Below are 16,572 nucleotides of genomic sequence, written 5' to 3' on the forward strand. Positions count from 1 at the left end.
TAATACCACATTGTTAGAATTTTTACAAATTCTTTGCAAATAAAATAAAATAAAAAATAAGAAAATTCCATGATCAAATACCCTTTATTCTACACACAGCATATACTATCTTTCCCTCTTGAAAATTTACAATGCTTATTAGCATATTTAAGCTCTGAGAAGCCCCAAGTTATTCAAATACTGCATCATTTATTCAAATAACTGCTATTAATATGTCCATAATTGACTATTTCTGTAAAACCCTTTAAAAAGCCATGCTGAATGCTGAAGAATAGCTATACAGAAAGAGAGATCTTCCCAAACATCAAATCGCTCAAAATCGATTGCTCTGGAGGTTTCCATGAGTATCACGCTCATGCCTTTATATTCAAGGGCAAACAATCTCTAAGAGCAAATGACACTTCCCAGGTTGGTTGCAGTAATTAACTCTGTGCTTGATGAACTTGGTGTTTCAGGGCAGTGTATTATTCCTAACCACAAGTGTGTGGTCCCCACGGTAAACCGAGGAACACCGGAGCCCAATACAATGAAAATCCCTTATTCTAATATGCTTAAATGTGGCTTGAGTGTAAAGCTTTAATCATGAGCAAGACAGTTCCTTCCTTTTCTCAACCTACAGCTCCTTTCAGCTTGCCTCCCCTACCTCAGCTGCTGGCATTCAAATTGACTTTTCGCATTTATAATAGCAGTTTCTGTCTTATTTTTACCGTTGTCCATCGAGACCACTGCTGTGATTTTCTGCTGATGCACAAGACGGAAGAAAGTGTCCCGGAAAATGCACCACTTATTCCAGTCATTTTGCTAAAGGACACTCAAGTGTGGGCAAAGTCGTCAGAGAAAATGACAGAGAGCTGCATACTGCTGTCAGGAATTGCTTCCTCATCAGTGGCCCAATTTTCAGAAATGAGACCAAAAGCCCATGTGCTTTCTAGCTTTCAGACAAGAAAGAAGTGAGCTATATGACATCTAAACTAAAGGAATGAGCCAGATTACTTTAAAAAAAAAAAAAAGGAAAAATAAAAAGAAAGAAAATCTCAGTGATGCAATCCCTGGGCAAAAACACTAGGGTTTTGAAAGACAATATTAAACTTGATCCAAATGTCAGTCAATGACACTGAAATGTTTACTCAGTGCTTTGTGCTCTGCATGGTCTAGGCAATGAGAAAAGGTGGAAAACCAGGATGGAGAGTGCAGGAAAAAGAAAAGAATAGGAGCCATGATTTTCAACAATGAGAAGTCTGTAACTCAGAAGATAAACACAAATAAGAGAAAAAAAGACAGACAGGGAATGGGAGAAAGAGGAAGAGAGAGATAGAGGTAGTTTCATATTTTTCAAAATATGTTCCATGAAATAATTTCTTAGATACTAATAGATATTACGACAAAATAATAAAACCAAACAGAACAGAATCAACAATAAAATGACTCTGAGGTCAATTAAATGTCAAGCTATACTGTGTGACTGTTTCCTGACTCACCAAGAGGGAGATACAATTTGCTACAGTTGAGAAGAGAATTGTTTGTATCCACAGCAAGTCTATTAACATTGAAAAACTATTCTTTTGGAGAAGGTGATTAGGAGACATGAGAGGTCTCTAGTTCTATTTCTGCTGCTGTCTAGATATATGACTTTGGACAAAACTCTATCCTTCCTTGAACTTTAGTCTTCTCATTTGTAAAATAATAGAGTTGTCCAAGACAGTCCCAGAAGCCTTATTGTCCTATGACTCAAACATGATAGTATATCCCCAGTTCCTCACATATGTAGCACCAACCAGAATACTGCCTTATTGCTTAGTTAATGCTTTCCCAGGCCACACCTTCTGGGAGGGTTATAATACCAATGGAAACAAAAAAAAGACTTTGGCTCTGAAACTGGATTCTGAACACCCAGTGAATTTAATAGAAAAACTCAGGTTTGATATTTGCTGGCCATTAAAGTCTTCTACTTGGAGTTGTCAAAAGTCTCTGGTCAACTCTCCAGTAAACTATAAGTCACTACTGAGGCCATGTAGACCTTCTAAATGTGTGGAGCCTCTTTCTGTGAGGTCATTGCATTTCTCCTCATCTTAATGGGAAATATCAACATTAAAACATTTGGGACTTCAGCGTTTAGCTTCAACATGTAAAGAGCTTGGAAGTGGTCACTTCTGTCTTTACAACAAGAAAAAGCTGGAAATACTGAAAATTAATTATTTTCTGGACCCATCTCTGAATTGAGTTTCTAGAGAAAACTGCCACCAGGAAATCTGGAGACGCAGCAGCACCCAGAGAGTGAGTCAAAGCTGAAGAAGTTGCTAGAGCCATAAACTGGTAGGAACATTTAATGATAATTTTGACAAATTACTGGAGGCTGAGTTTGGACTAAGGTGAGTGAGAAACACCAGGGGTCCTGTTCTTAGAAGGGCTTCACACTTCATGAGTTTTCCCACCAGAAACCCCACTAGGTTCTCATGGTGAAGATCCAAGAAAGAGTCCCTCATAACTTTGGCAGGGGACAGGGAAGAATAATGATTGGGAAACACATGCAGCACCTTCTACAATAAAAAGTGTCTATGCTCCAGGGGGAAAGATTTTCCCCCTGGAGCCTTCTCCTAGTTAGGGGAAGGGCATTTCTCCCATTCCCGTTGCAGCCCAATCTAGCCTTCTTGTTTCATGCAAAGGGGAAAAAATGCATGGTCAACAGGAGCCAGGGTTTCAAGGATATAGATTTGGAACCCAGTAGCCAGGGAAACAAGTAGGTGGCAGGGGGAAAACTATACCTCTGTAGAAACTCATGGAAGTAGGAACGGATGGATAATGTAAGCAGAAAAAATCAACATGATAAGACTCAAATTAATCAGAAGATTACTAGACACTTTCCTTACCTCATATCTTATCACCACACCAACAGGACTCAGGTAGAATAACTGTTGATTACAGTTGAAAGGGCTGCAAGACACAGACTCCATCTGAGGAGTTCTCAGGGAAGTCCAAAGACAGCAGGGGGACAAAGCAATGCTCTCCAGGAATCTGAAGCTTATGACATCTACAGCTACAGCAAACATTAAACACAGTCCAATTTCTAGCCAGATCAACGTAAACTCTCACACTAAATGCCTATTTACCTCAGTTCCTGTTACCTGATATATGCGCAGATTTCAACAAAATAGTATAGATATTTCAAATGCAGGAAAAAACACAATCTGAAGAGACAAAACAAGCTTCAGAACCAGATTCAGATATGACACATTCAGATTCAGATATGATGTTGGAATGATAAGACAGGGAATTTAAAGTAACTATGATTAATAATGTTAAGTTATCTCCTGGAAAAAGTAGACAACATGCCAGAACAGAGGGATAATATAAGCAGAGAAAATGGAAATTATCATACAGAAACAAAAGGAAATGCTAGAAATGTAAACACTGTAGCAGAAATGAAGAATGCCCTTTAACAGGCTCATCAGTGGATTGGACACACACTAAAGAAACAATCAGTGAGCTTGAAGATACATCAATAGAAACTACTCAGACAGAAATGGAAAGAGAAAAACAATGAAAATAACAAAACAGAATATATAAGAATTGTGCAATAATTACAAAATACACATAATGGAAGTCTCAGAAAGAGAGAAAGAAACAGAAGAAATATTTAAATTAATAATGGCTAATAAGTTTCTAAAATTAGTGACATATACCTCACCACAGATCCAGGAAGCTCAGAGAACACCAAGCAGGGTAAATATGAAAAATTCTACATTTAAGGATGTTATATTCAAACTGTGGAAAACAAAAGACAAAGAGAAAATCCAAAGACAAAGAGAAAGAAACCAGAGTTTACAAAAACATTTTATCTATAGAAGAACAGAGATAAGAATTACATCAGATTTTCCATCAGAAATTATGCAAGCAAGAAGAGAGTAGAGTAAAATAAAGCACTGAAAGAAAAAACCTATCAATCTTGAATTCTGTATCCAGCAAAATAATCCTGCTTCTTCAGGCAGAAGGAAAATTGTATAGGTCAGAGACTTGGATCCACATAAAGAAAAATCATTGGAAAAGGAGTAAATGAAGGTAAAATAAAATTTTTATTTTTCTTAATCTTAATTGATCTAAAAGATAACTGTTGAAAGCAATAATAGTAACAATGCATTGGGTGATTATAGTATATGGCTAAGTAAAGTGAACCACAGCAATGTTACAAGGAGTAGGAGGGAGGAATGGGGAATACTCCCCATTGGGGAATAAAGTACCTGCCCTACACAGGAATCAGTATAGTGTTTTTTGAAGGTAGACATAGTTAAAAATGCATAAACTGCATTAAAGCTGTTATATTATAAACCATAGGACAATCACTGAAATTCTTTTTAAATGTATAACTGGTAAGGCTAAGTTAGGAGAGAAAATGGAATTATATAAAATGTTCAATTAAACCAGAGAAGGTAGAAAAAAAGAGGGAAAAAAGAAACAGAAAAATTCAATGAACAGAAAACAACTTCAAAGATGATAGATGTTAATCAGTCTATATCAACAATCACTCTAAATGTGAATGATTTAAATAACCAATTAAAAGATAGTGACTGTCAGAGTGGATTAAAAAATAATGTCAAATTACATGTTGTCTGCAGGAAACTCACATTAAATATAAAAACTCAGATAGGTTAAAAGTAAAGGGATGGAGAAAGATACATGCTAACATCAATCAATAAAGCTGGAATAGCTGTACTAATTTCAGGCAAAGTATACTTCAGAACAAGGAAGATTAGCAGAGATAAAGAGGAGCACTACATAATAATAAAGGGGCCAATTCTCAAAGAAGACATAATAATTCTAAACATGTATGCACTTAGAAAGAGAATATCAAAATACATGGGGCAAAAAACTGATAGAACTAAAAGGAAAAATAGACAAATCTACTATTATAGTTGGAGGCTTCAATAGCCATCTGTCAATAACTGATAAATCAAGTAGGCAGAAAATCAGTAAAAGATGTAGTTGACCCAAACAGCAATATCAATCAAATTGATCTAATTGACTTTTATAGAATACTCCATCCAACAACAGCAGAATATATATTCTTCTCAAGTCCACATGGAGCATTCACCAAGATAGGCCACATTTGGGCCGGTAACATGCCTTAACAAATTTAAAAGGATAGAAATCATACAAAGTATGGTCTTAGATTACTATGGAATTAAACTAGAAATCCATAACAGAAAGATACCTAGAAAATCCCTAAATATTTGAAAATTAAAAACATATTTCTAAATAACACTTGGATCAGAGAAGTCTCAAGATAAATTTAAAATACATATTTTGAACCAAATAAAAGTGAAAATATAACATCAAAATTTGCGGGCTACAGCCAAAACGGTGCTTAGAGGGAAATTGATAGCATTAAATGCATATATCAGAAAAGAACAAAGCTCTAAAATCACTAATGTAAGCTTCTATTTTAGGGAACTAGAGAAAAAAGAGTAATTTAAGCCTAAAGCAAGCGGAAGAAAAGAGCTAACAAATTTAGATCATAAATCAAGGAACCAGAAAATAGAAAAAATCAACAAAACTGAAAATTGTTCCTTGGAAAAGGTCAATGGAATTGATAAGACTCTAGAGATGAATAGATCTGGGGGGTAGGTCAAACAAAACGAGTATAATATACACTATGCATAAACCTCAAGAAAACTTCATAAAGTAAGGAATGTCATTATTTCCCATAACTTTAGATAATGTATTGAAGACTATATGGCTAACTAGATCATTCTATTTTCAAGTCTAAACTCAAATCATTACAATTCAATATCTCGATACAATACAATATGCATGCAGTTTATTCAGTTAAGAAGATTTGAATGCAAGTAGCATTTCATCTGGAATCAAAATGGCCTAAATAATAAGGAAATGTATTACTTCATGTAACAAGAAGTTCAGAGTTACAGAAATACCAGGCTTAGTAGTCGGGACATTAACTCTATTTCTTTCTTGCTCCTTTGGCTCTATAGCCATTCGTATGTAGCTTTATCCTCAGTTTGGCGTCAAAATGGCTAAAGGAGTTCTGGTAATCACGTGCACGAGAAGGTGTTTAAAGAAAGAAAAGGGCTTTTTTTTCCTCCCACTCTGTTTCTTGGGAACAAGAAAAATTTTCCCAGAAGTTTCCTAGTAGACTTCCACTGATATTGCATTGGGCAGGATTGGGTTATATGCCTATTTCTAAACCAGGTAAGGGGTAAGGAAATTAGACTACATGACTAGTTTAGACTACTCATTTGGAAGGCAGTGGATGTTAGGGATTCAACCACCTTGATCACTGCAAAGGTAATCTCTTCCATGTCCAAGATATTTCTTTCTATATGAAAAAGCCTGGGAAACCAATGATAACCAATAACAAACATATGGATGCTTCTGATACATATGTGGTATAGACTATGGCAAACCTAAATGAAGTATTCCTGTGCCACTACATAATATACATATCTAATACTTGGACTACTCATGACAATTCATTATTTTGGAAAACCCATCAGGAAGGCTAAAGCTGTTTTAATCATAAGGGTCACTTTCCTTCATCACTATTTAAATACATTTGTTTTATGAAGTTTCTGATAACAAAGTTGTATATAGTATAGTCTCTGACATTGTAAGTTTTATTATTTAGCTTACTATTCATGACATAAATAAATAGATGACACTTTGCATAAGAAAATCGAAGGTAATTGTTCAATGAGGGATATAATCAATGTACTAAAGTGCATATCAAAGGAGGGAATAACATTCAAAGATGGAGAAGCCAAATATAATTTCATAAAGGGAATAGATATTTGCTGCATTGTAAGGCCAGGTTAGGTGTGATCTCAGGCTAGCCATACATGCAATAAAGAAAAATTCTTACCTCTGCTCTTTCGCCCATTAGACTTTTTTCCTTGTGGTATTTTTCTTGGTACTAAAAGCTGTTTATATCCCACTCATAATCATGTAATTTAATGGAAGTGTAGGAACAGGAACATGTAATGGAAGTATAGTCCAGTAGGGTCATACAATGCCTAATAGGAGGTAGGTACAGATGACTGTTAATAGTGATAGACTATGCAATTCCAGGTAACATTCATGCTTTTTGGCTACAAACAACCAAAATCGATAAAGGCTAACTTAGGAATTTAAGGGACTAAGTCACATGGTAGAAGACAGCTCACGGAATCTTCAGGAGGTTGAAGAATTAAGCTCCACTTAGCTACTATGTCAGGATGAATATGAAGTCATGCCACAGAGTTAGTCTAGAGAAGAGACTGAATGCACAAACTGCACCTTATTTCTACCTTCACCAAAATGGATTCAGTCTATTTTCTCCTTTTGAAATCCTAGCGTTCAAATCTTGGGAGGGTATGTCACGTAAGTGGACTTATGGCATATATCTATAGCTAGCTGCAAAGGAGGATGGAATAGTGAGTATTAGCCTTATTCAGTCTCTGCAGTGGGATACAGGCTTTGCTGGTTAAGTGGGGAACTTCTCAAACATAAGAATGGAGTTGAGGTATTTGGAGCCCAATAGTATGCAAATGCCATTGTAATTCTAATTTTATTGAGTATAATTCTTTTTTAAAAGAGGTAAATCATGTAATTATGTCACGTTGAAGCTGAAAGGGATGACTGTGATACCAAGGAATGGCAAATATATATATATTATATAAGTAAATGTATATATTTTTTGTATGTCTATCGTATATAAATATGTAAAATATACAGGAACTATTAAATGCGTGTGCATGTATGTACATATGAGTATGTGCATGCATGCTAGCATTCTGACTACTGAGCCCATTGCAAATACAGCTAATTGATACTGAATTTTCTTCCTGCTCAGCCCAGATGTAATCCTTATGAATACTATGATCCAGGTTCCTAATGTTAATCAATCAGAGTTGGCATTTAAGATAAAAACCTGCTTGCAAACATACAACCACATTATTGTACAAATGAGAAATCAGAGACTGAAAAATCTTAAAGAACATTCTCAAGTTACTTATCATGACAGTTAATGGAAAACTCAGGGATAATGGCTAATAGAGATCATTTATCTGGCTCATCTATCTACTAGTCACTCTTCTGAGAGCTTTATGTGTAGTAATGCACTCAATCCTCATAACAACCGTGTAAGATAAGCATTATTATAGTTATCATTTAGTGGATAAGACAAGTGAAGCACAGAGAAGTAATTTGCAGATGCAGAATTTGAATCCAGATAATCTAGATCCAGAATTCATGCTCTTTACCATGATGCTAAATTTTACACACAACTTAAACAAGAGTAGAAATTCTGGCTTTAAAAACTACTCTTACCAAATTTCAAAAGTACCTAAAAATTAATTTTCTCGCTCATTCAGAATTTGTATCTTATAGCATCTCCTGGGTACTGAACAAGTTTCTTGATCTTCTAGTTAATTGTTTATCAAACGTTCTACTAATAAACTGTCTTCATTGCTGGAAGTTTCTTTCCACAACAATCCCAAGTGATTTGCTCACCATTCACAGGCTATTGAACATAATAAAAATGTTGGCCATAATTTTTCTCTCTAGCCTTTGAATTAACAAGATATTTTTACTCCTTTTGACTTCTTACAAAATCTACCCTCATGTTAAAGGAAAAAAAAAAAAAAACCCTCATGACACAGAATTATATAACTTGTATTATCTGTTTATTATTTTTTAATTTGTAAAATAAAATTAGAAGATATGTTTCTGAAATGTCTTCACATTGTACAATCTCTTATAAAAGAGATATTGCAAATAATTTATTTGAGACTATTGAAGATATTTAATCAAAGTAACTCAGTATCCAGAAAGAACGTAGCAAAACTCATAGACAGAGCTGGATTCAGAGAGAACTCTAGAGATGGCAGAAGGTTCTTCTGAGTATTGAGGAGAGTAGTGGTCAGCATAGGCTTGTGACTTGGGTGGATGGGTGGGAGGAACACTAGAAAGTGTTACAAGGATTAGTACCCATAGCTCACGCAGGGTCAGAAATAGTTTTCATTCCCAAGCCAGCCAGGAAAATGTCATAATTCAAGGGGCACCAAAGAGGGAACTCATAAGAGTCTTGCCTCAGTAGTGCAGAATAATTAGCCCTATACTAAATGCTGTTCTAGTCTTGCCTAATAAAGCTTAAAAGCAAGACTTGAAAGATTAAAATTTTTTCCAGGTAACTTAACTGCATCACAAAACAAAGTTCAATACTATTTATAGGAATAAAAAAGTCTCCAGCACCCAGCAAAGTAAAATTCACAATGTTTGACATCTACATCAGGCATGGAAAGAAATAGGAAAATACTACCCATGATGAAAAGTCAATCAAAACTCACCCTGATGTAAGAATTAGCACACAGAGACATGAAACATTATTATTACTATATTCTGTATATTCAATAAGCTAGAGGAAAGAGTAAACATGTTAAATAAAAACATGTAAGATATAAAAAGACCCAAATCAAACCTCAAGAGATGAAAACTATATTGTTTGAGAAGAAAACTACATGGAATGGGATTAATCCAGTTTAGATATTGCCAAAAAAGAGATCAGTGAATTGAAGAATAGCAAAGAAAACTATTAAAAATGAAATACAGAGAAAAAGTGATTCAAACAAAAAGAACACAGCATCAGTGAACCTTGGTGAGACTTTATGTGGCTAATACACATGTGATCGGAGTTCTTAGGAGGATATGGGCCAAAAAAAAAAAAGATGGAACAAATAATGGCCAAAAATTTTTCCAAATTTGATAGAAACTATAAAACCTAGATCCAAGAAGCTCTAGTATAAGAAACATTAATGAAACTACACCAAGACACATCACAATCATACCAATCATGACATATCATTAACATAATAATGCTAAAAAAAAAATCTTAAAGCCTTCAAAAAAACCCAGAGACAATGCAAAGAAATATAGATAAGGATGGTAGCAGAGTCCTCATCAGAAACAATTCAAGAGAGAAAATAGTAGAGAAACATCTTTCAAGTAGTAAAAGAAAAAACACTCAACCTAAAATTCTATACCCATTGAAGACACCCAGGAAAAATAAAGGCTTTTTCAGAAACACAAAAGCTTAAAGAATTTCACAGCAGACCTACACTGCAAGAAAGAAAAATGGTAGATAGAAATATGAATCTTCACAAGCAAAGCTCCATGTGTAATTTACATGTGCAAATATGTAGAAAATATTTTTTCTTATTCTTTAAATTTATTCAATGATAATTTATTAAATAACTATTTAAACATAATAATAATGTAGTGTGGGACTATTTCATATGTAGCAGTAAAATGTATAGTAATGAGTACACACAACCTGAGAGAGGAGAAATAAAAATAAACTATTGCAAGGTTCCTATATTACACACAATGTAGTATAATATCAATAAAAGATAGGTTGTGATAAACAACAAATCAAGCTTTACATAGCTGTCCTCACTTGCTGACATTTTCCTGATAACAGTGAATTATAGAAAATAAGCCAGCAAAGGGATGAAAGAGAATTATTTGTTAAAATAAAAGGATGGAAATATATTCATCATGCTAGCACTAATCCAAAGAAAGTTGACAAGTTTATATTAATATCAAAGAAAGTAGATTTCATAGCAAAGACTGTGATCAGAGATAAAGAGGTTCATATTATAATGATAAAGTGGTCAATTCATCAAGAAGACGTAACGACTGTAAATATTATGAGTTTCAAAACAGAGCTTCAACATTCCATCCTACACACATTCTTTTTAAGTGCATATCAAACATTTACCAAGATAGACCACATGCTGGGCCATAAAACAAATCTCAATAAATTTAAAAGGATTCATATCATAAAAAATATGCTTTTCAACCACAACGAAAATAATTTGAACTCAGTAAAAGAAAGATATCTAGAATATCATCAGATAATTGGAAAATAAATAACACACTTGAAATAACACGATGGTAAAAAAAGGAAATTAGAATGTATTTTGAAATGAATGAATCTAAAGACACAACACAAGAATTTGTGGAATGCTGCTAAAAACATACTTAGAAATTTAGAGCACAATCTACCTATAATGGGAAAAAAGTAAGGTTTCATATGAGTGACTTCAGCTTCCACTCTAATGAAATAGAAAAATTGTAAATCAATTAAGTAGAAAAAGAAAAAAATGAGAGAAAAATAATGAAACCAAAAGCTATTTCTATGAGAAGATAAAAAAAATTGATGAACCTCTAGCTAGACTGATGAGGAAAACAAAAGAGAGTCACAAATTACTAATATTAGGAATGGGAGAGATGACATCATTACAAATATTACAAATGTTAAATGGATAATCAGGGAATATTGTGCACAGCAGCATGCCAACAAATTCTATAACTCAAATGAAATGGATAAATTCCTTTAAAGACAAACTACCAAAGCTCCCTCACTTAAGATGAAAGAACAGCCCTATATTTATCAAATGAATTATATTTTCAGGTTTGCAATTGTGTACACTTGCTGTTTTGTTTTTCCTGCCAGGTGTTGTATGTATGGTGATTTAGGTATGTGCTGCTGGACAATGTTTGGAGGTTGGTGGCGCAGGACTGACAGTCCTCAAGCAGAGCAAATATGTCACACATATTTAGTCTTCAGACAAATACGACCATGAGGAGTTCAAGTACCAGCATGCTGTGTTGCCCAAGGACACAGCCAAGCTGGTCCCTAAAACTCACTTGATGTCTGAATCTGAATGGAGGAATTTTGGCATCAGCAGAATCAGGGATAGATCCATTATATGATGCATGAACCAGAACCTCACTTCTTGCTACACCAGTGGCCACTGCCCAAGAAGCCAAAGAAACGATGCTGGTGAGCCACTTGTCAGCCTCAACCTTTACACAGCTGTCCTCACTTGCTGACATCTTTCTGATAACACTATTATGTTGCCTTCTTGTTTCTCACTTCGATATTTAAAGGATGTTCAATACACCGTATGTGCTGATGACTGCTTTGCTTCTTGACAGAGCCAACAGCACTACGGCCCAGACAGATGAGTGTTCTTTGGGCTGCAGCCTCTGCTGAGTGTGACCCCAAAACCTGCGGTGAGCTCTGTATCCTGCAGAACACACTGGCAGATGGAGGAGGCATCTGGGAAGAAGACCATGGTTGTTAGAGGCATTATGTAAACTTGTAGTTTTGTTGCAGAAATAGAATAGCCCTATATTTAGTTGCAGAAATAGAAAAGCCCTATATTTATTAAATGAATTATACTTGTAGTTTACATCTCCCCACAGAGGGAACTCAAGGCACTGGTGGCTTCCCAAGTCAATTTTACCAAATATTTATGGAAAAAGTAGCAATTGGAATAGAAATTCTAACAACCATGGTCTTCTTCCCAGATGCCTCCTCCATATGCCAGTGTGTTCTGCAGGATACAGAGCTCACCGCAGGTGAATAGGGGCCGGCCCGGTGGTGCAAGCGGTTAAGTGCGCATGCTCTGCTGCGGCAGCCCAGGGTTCGCTGGTTCGGATCCCCGGCACACACCGATGCACCACTTGGCAAGCCATGCCGTGGCAGCGTCCCATATAAAGTGGAGGAAGATGGGCACAGATGTTAGCCCAGGGCCAGTCTTCCTCAGCAAAAACAAAAAAAGAGGAGAATTGGCAGATGTTAGCACAGGGCTGATCTTCCTCACAAAAAAAAAAAAAAAAGTCTTAGAATAACCAAAAAGACCTTGAAGAATAAAGTTGATTGACACTACTTGATTATAAATATTATGACAAAGCTACAATACTCAGGCAATTTGGTATTGTCATAAAAACAGACAAATGGATCAAAAGAGAATAGAGTGTCTAGAAATACATCAACAACATATTTTCAAGAAGATATAAAGGTAATTCAATAGAGAAAGGATAATCTTTTAAACAATTCTTCCTAAAACAATTGGATATCCATAGGCAAAAGCAAAAATTTAGATCATCCCTCACATCATAAACAAAAATTAACTAAAAATGGATCATTAAACTAAAGAAACAGCCTACAACTAAAATACCTGTAGAAGAAACATAGGTACATAAGTTGTATGTACTTAGATACATCAAAAAGAGTGCAATCTATTAAAGACAAAATTTATAAACTCAATTTTGTCAAAATTAAAAATTTCTCCACTTTGGAAGACACTTATAAGAGAATTAAAAGGAAAACCACAAACTGGGAGAAACTGAATATAGAGTATATAAAAAACTTTTAAATCTCAAAGGTAAGAAAATAAATAACCTAATCATAAAAACAGACCAAAGATTTAAACAGTCACTTCACCAAAGTGAATATAGAAATGGCAAATAATCGCATGAAATGATTCCCAACATCATTAGTCATTAGGCAAATCCATATTTAAACCACAATGAGATAATACTAAATACTTATTAGAATGCCAATAATTTAGTACCATATCCAGTGTTAGTAAGGAGGTTGATCAACTCGAAGTTTTATGAAGATATTTGCTCAAATATCCACACATCAGAAAGGGCCTCCTTGACCACCTATATCAACGTCTTTTCCATATATAGGAACTTCGGTCTAAGTTTAAGCAACTGACATAAAGATATCTTCATGAAACCTACTGCAGTCTTCAGATGACCTTTGTCTGATGATTCTCTCTGTGCTGTCTCAGTCTTGAAAAGGGGAAAGGAAGTGTCTACTCATATATTCCATAAATCTTTGCAAATAAATTAAAATGTAACTCTCATTCCAGGGCATGACTGAGAAAGGGTTCTAGTGTATCATTTCTGTTAAATTATGCATATAAGCTTAACTACATGCTATTTTATCATGGTAAATGCCTTTTATATAAATAGGATTCATGACTGATTACGCATAATTGTCACTGACAACCTTAAAGGATAAAGGGTCAGGATGGCCTGTACCTTTTCAGGTAACATTCTTCAGCTTTCCCAATTTTGAGCTGAAGAGTCTATGAGCCATCAGCCGAACAGATCACTGTTTCTATCTCTAATGACTTTTTATCCTCCTGGGTAACTGCTTCCCAACTCCTACTACTCATCTTAGTGGTTTAAGTCAATGAAGCACAATATGTAAGTACTGTCTGGGAACCTAGAGATAAATCAATGTTATTGAAGAAATCCTTCAGCAACAACAAAAAACACTGAGATACTTTTGGTTTTATTTTGTTTGTTTGCAGGAGGTAGGGGGGTAGGTGACTCCTAGGCTATCTGCTTGAAAGTCCCCTGAGAGGTCACATGATAGTTTTAGTAACTCTTGGAGCACAGTTTAAAAAACACAGATCTAATACAATCTTTCATTTTATAAACTCAGAAATTATATGACTTATAAATGCTCACATAGCTCGTGGTAATTTTTCTCACAAGTTGTCTTCCACAACCAATTTCCTCTTAACTTTCCATGGAATGGACTTACTTCCCATGTAGACTTTCCAGACTCAGCTCACTTGCCATTGATTCTGAGTGACTCATGCCACCAAAACATATACATTCCTCTGTCAAAAAAAAAAAAAAAGGGCAACATACTGCCCAGCCTACCAAGCAACTCAGGCTTTAGGTCAATCTGATATTTTCTAGGTGATATTAATTACGCACCCTGAGTCTTCGTTCAGATGAAATCCCTAGTTGTATCTTAAGCAACCCAAAGTATACCCAGTTGTTACTTGCTGAGATTCAGTCCAAAAATTCTGTTTTTGTATATATTAAATGCTCCAATACTAAATAAGACTAGCAAATATGTCTTGACTGACAGGCCAACTACAACTTATTGGAAATGATTGCATAAGGCTGTTTCCTCATTTTTTAAATTAAGAATTATGAGGCAGCATCCAAACTCACAAGAAAAGAATTTTATGACTGATTAGAAAAATATGCCATGAGCTCTAGAGGGTTATATTTTGGCACTTATGCCATATATATGCCACACCTTACCTGAATTTTATGAGAAATCTTAGAAGGCAGAGCCATAATATCACATAACTGCCTTCCTTGATTAAGTAGAACCAGCTCCCTGAACTTTCACAGTGACTACTGGTGCCACACTAGTTATTCTTCTAGGTTTTGTCTTTCTCACTCCTTGCCGCACTCTACTCTCCCTCTATTGTAATTTTCAGCCCACCTGCTGATGCTTTTTCCTCTGAGTTTTGGTACTTTTAGCTTCTTGATCTATTGCAGATTAAATGTCCGGCCCCAGAACATGACATTCAACTCTTTTGTGCATTTAAATAATGTGTAAACATTTTCCAAAATACATGTTCCCAAAGAATCTGACACATTAGGCTTATGATGTGGCCTGAGACTTCATATTTTTTAGAAGTTGCCTAGGTAAATCAGTGACATGAAAAAAACAAGAAACATTATCATGAGTCACGTTTCTATTGAATATTTCCTCAAATTCAGGATTTTGAAGCCTTCTGATTCCCATTGGGACTCTGGACAATTTTGAAGATTGGACAGAGAATATGAATGTTATATCAAGCTTGCCCCCAAAAAATGTTGCAAATACAGTCAAACTTCACCTATGCAAACTAACTGGAAATAAAAACAGTAGAGCTCTGGGTCATTGGAAATTTGTCTAGATGTCACTGGAAATTTATCCAGATCTAGAAATTTGTTCTAGATCCAATTGTCTAGAGTAACTTTGAGGGTACACACATATATATTACTTTCATGATATGTGTAGAATAATTTGAAGAGACTATTAAGATCTATTAGGGAAGTGGAACTGCAATAAATATATTTTTAATGAAAGAAATAATAAATTTTGACATAATAATGGTCAGACTGAGCTTACTTTGATGAGTAAGCAAGAATACTTGCAACTGAAAAAGTTTTAGGAAAATAATCGCAGCAATAGCAGAATAGTTTTTCCAAACTTCATATAAAAACAGAAAGAGCAAGGAGAGCAAAACAATAAGAACAAACAAACAACATTTATGAAAAAACTGGGTGACAAGATATCCCTGTAGACCCAATATACAAGCAGATAGGAGCGAACTACCAAATGTGAAAAGGTCTGGATTCTCTGAGTGCCTGAACAGAAAGAAGAAAACAAGAGGAAGCACTGGGATGGCTTGTGTATGTAGGAACATAACCCCAAAATAGCCAACAAGTATTCACGGGAAAGCACGGCAAGCCAACTTTAGAACAGGAGTTGAAAATAGAAGGATTGCTGTTCACACCAATAATGCGTCAAGACAGAGCCTGCCTCTGGTGCCATGTATTCTTAAAACTGTGTGTCCAGGCTCCCCGCTTCCCTGGGTCTTGACACCACAGTAAAGAGAAATTGAGCCAGACAAGGACAATAGACAGGAAGGAAAGTGAAAGTCCAAATAAAAGTCAGATTGAGGAACAGAGTCCAGAAAACCTCAAAAAATAAAAATTCACGCTTTTAATAGTAGTCAAATACAATAGAAGGAGCTAATTTTAGTTAGAAAGGCAATTTTGAACCTTGTTTCTTTCTAAAGTTGCACGCAAACAGATTTGACATAACAAATAACCACCAGAAAGATATTAAGATCAAATTCCATACAAAGTTACTATAAGAAAAAAGAGAATAAGGAACAGAAAATATTCCTACAAACAATA

General features: G+C 35.2%; 1 pseudogene; it reads left to right on the forward strand.

Annotated features, from left to right (window-relative positions):
• Nucleotides 1-4,818: 4,818 nt before the first annotated feature.
• On the forward strand, nucleotides 4,819-12,046 carry LOC101404689 (cyclin-dependent kinases regulatory subunit 1 pseudogene; annotated as a pseudogene).
• Nucleotides 12,047-16,572: the final 4,526 nt, after the last annotated feature.

This window comes from Ceratotherium simum, chromosome 14, assembly GCF_057802395.1.
Source record: "Ceratotherium simum simum isolate JZ-2026a chromosome 14, ASM5780239v1, whole genome shotgun sequence".
In the NCBI taxonomy this organism is placed as follows: domain Eukaryota; kingdom Metazoa; phylum Chordata; class Mammalia; order Perissodactyla; family Rhinocerotidae; genus Ceratotherium; species Ceratotherium simum.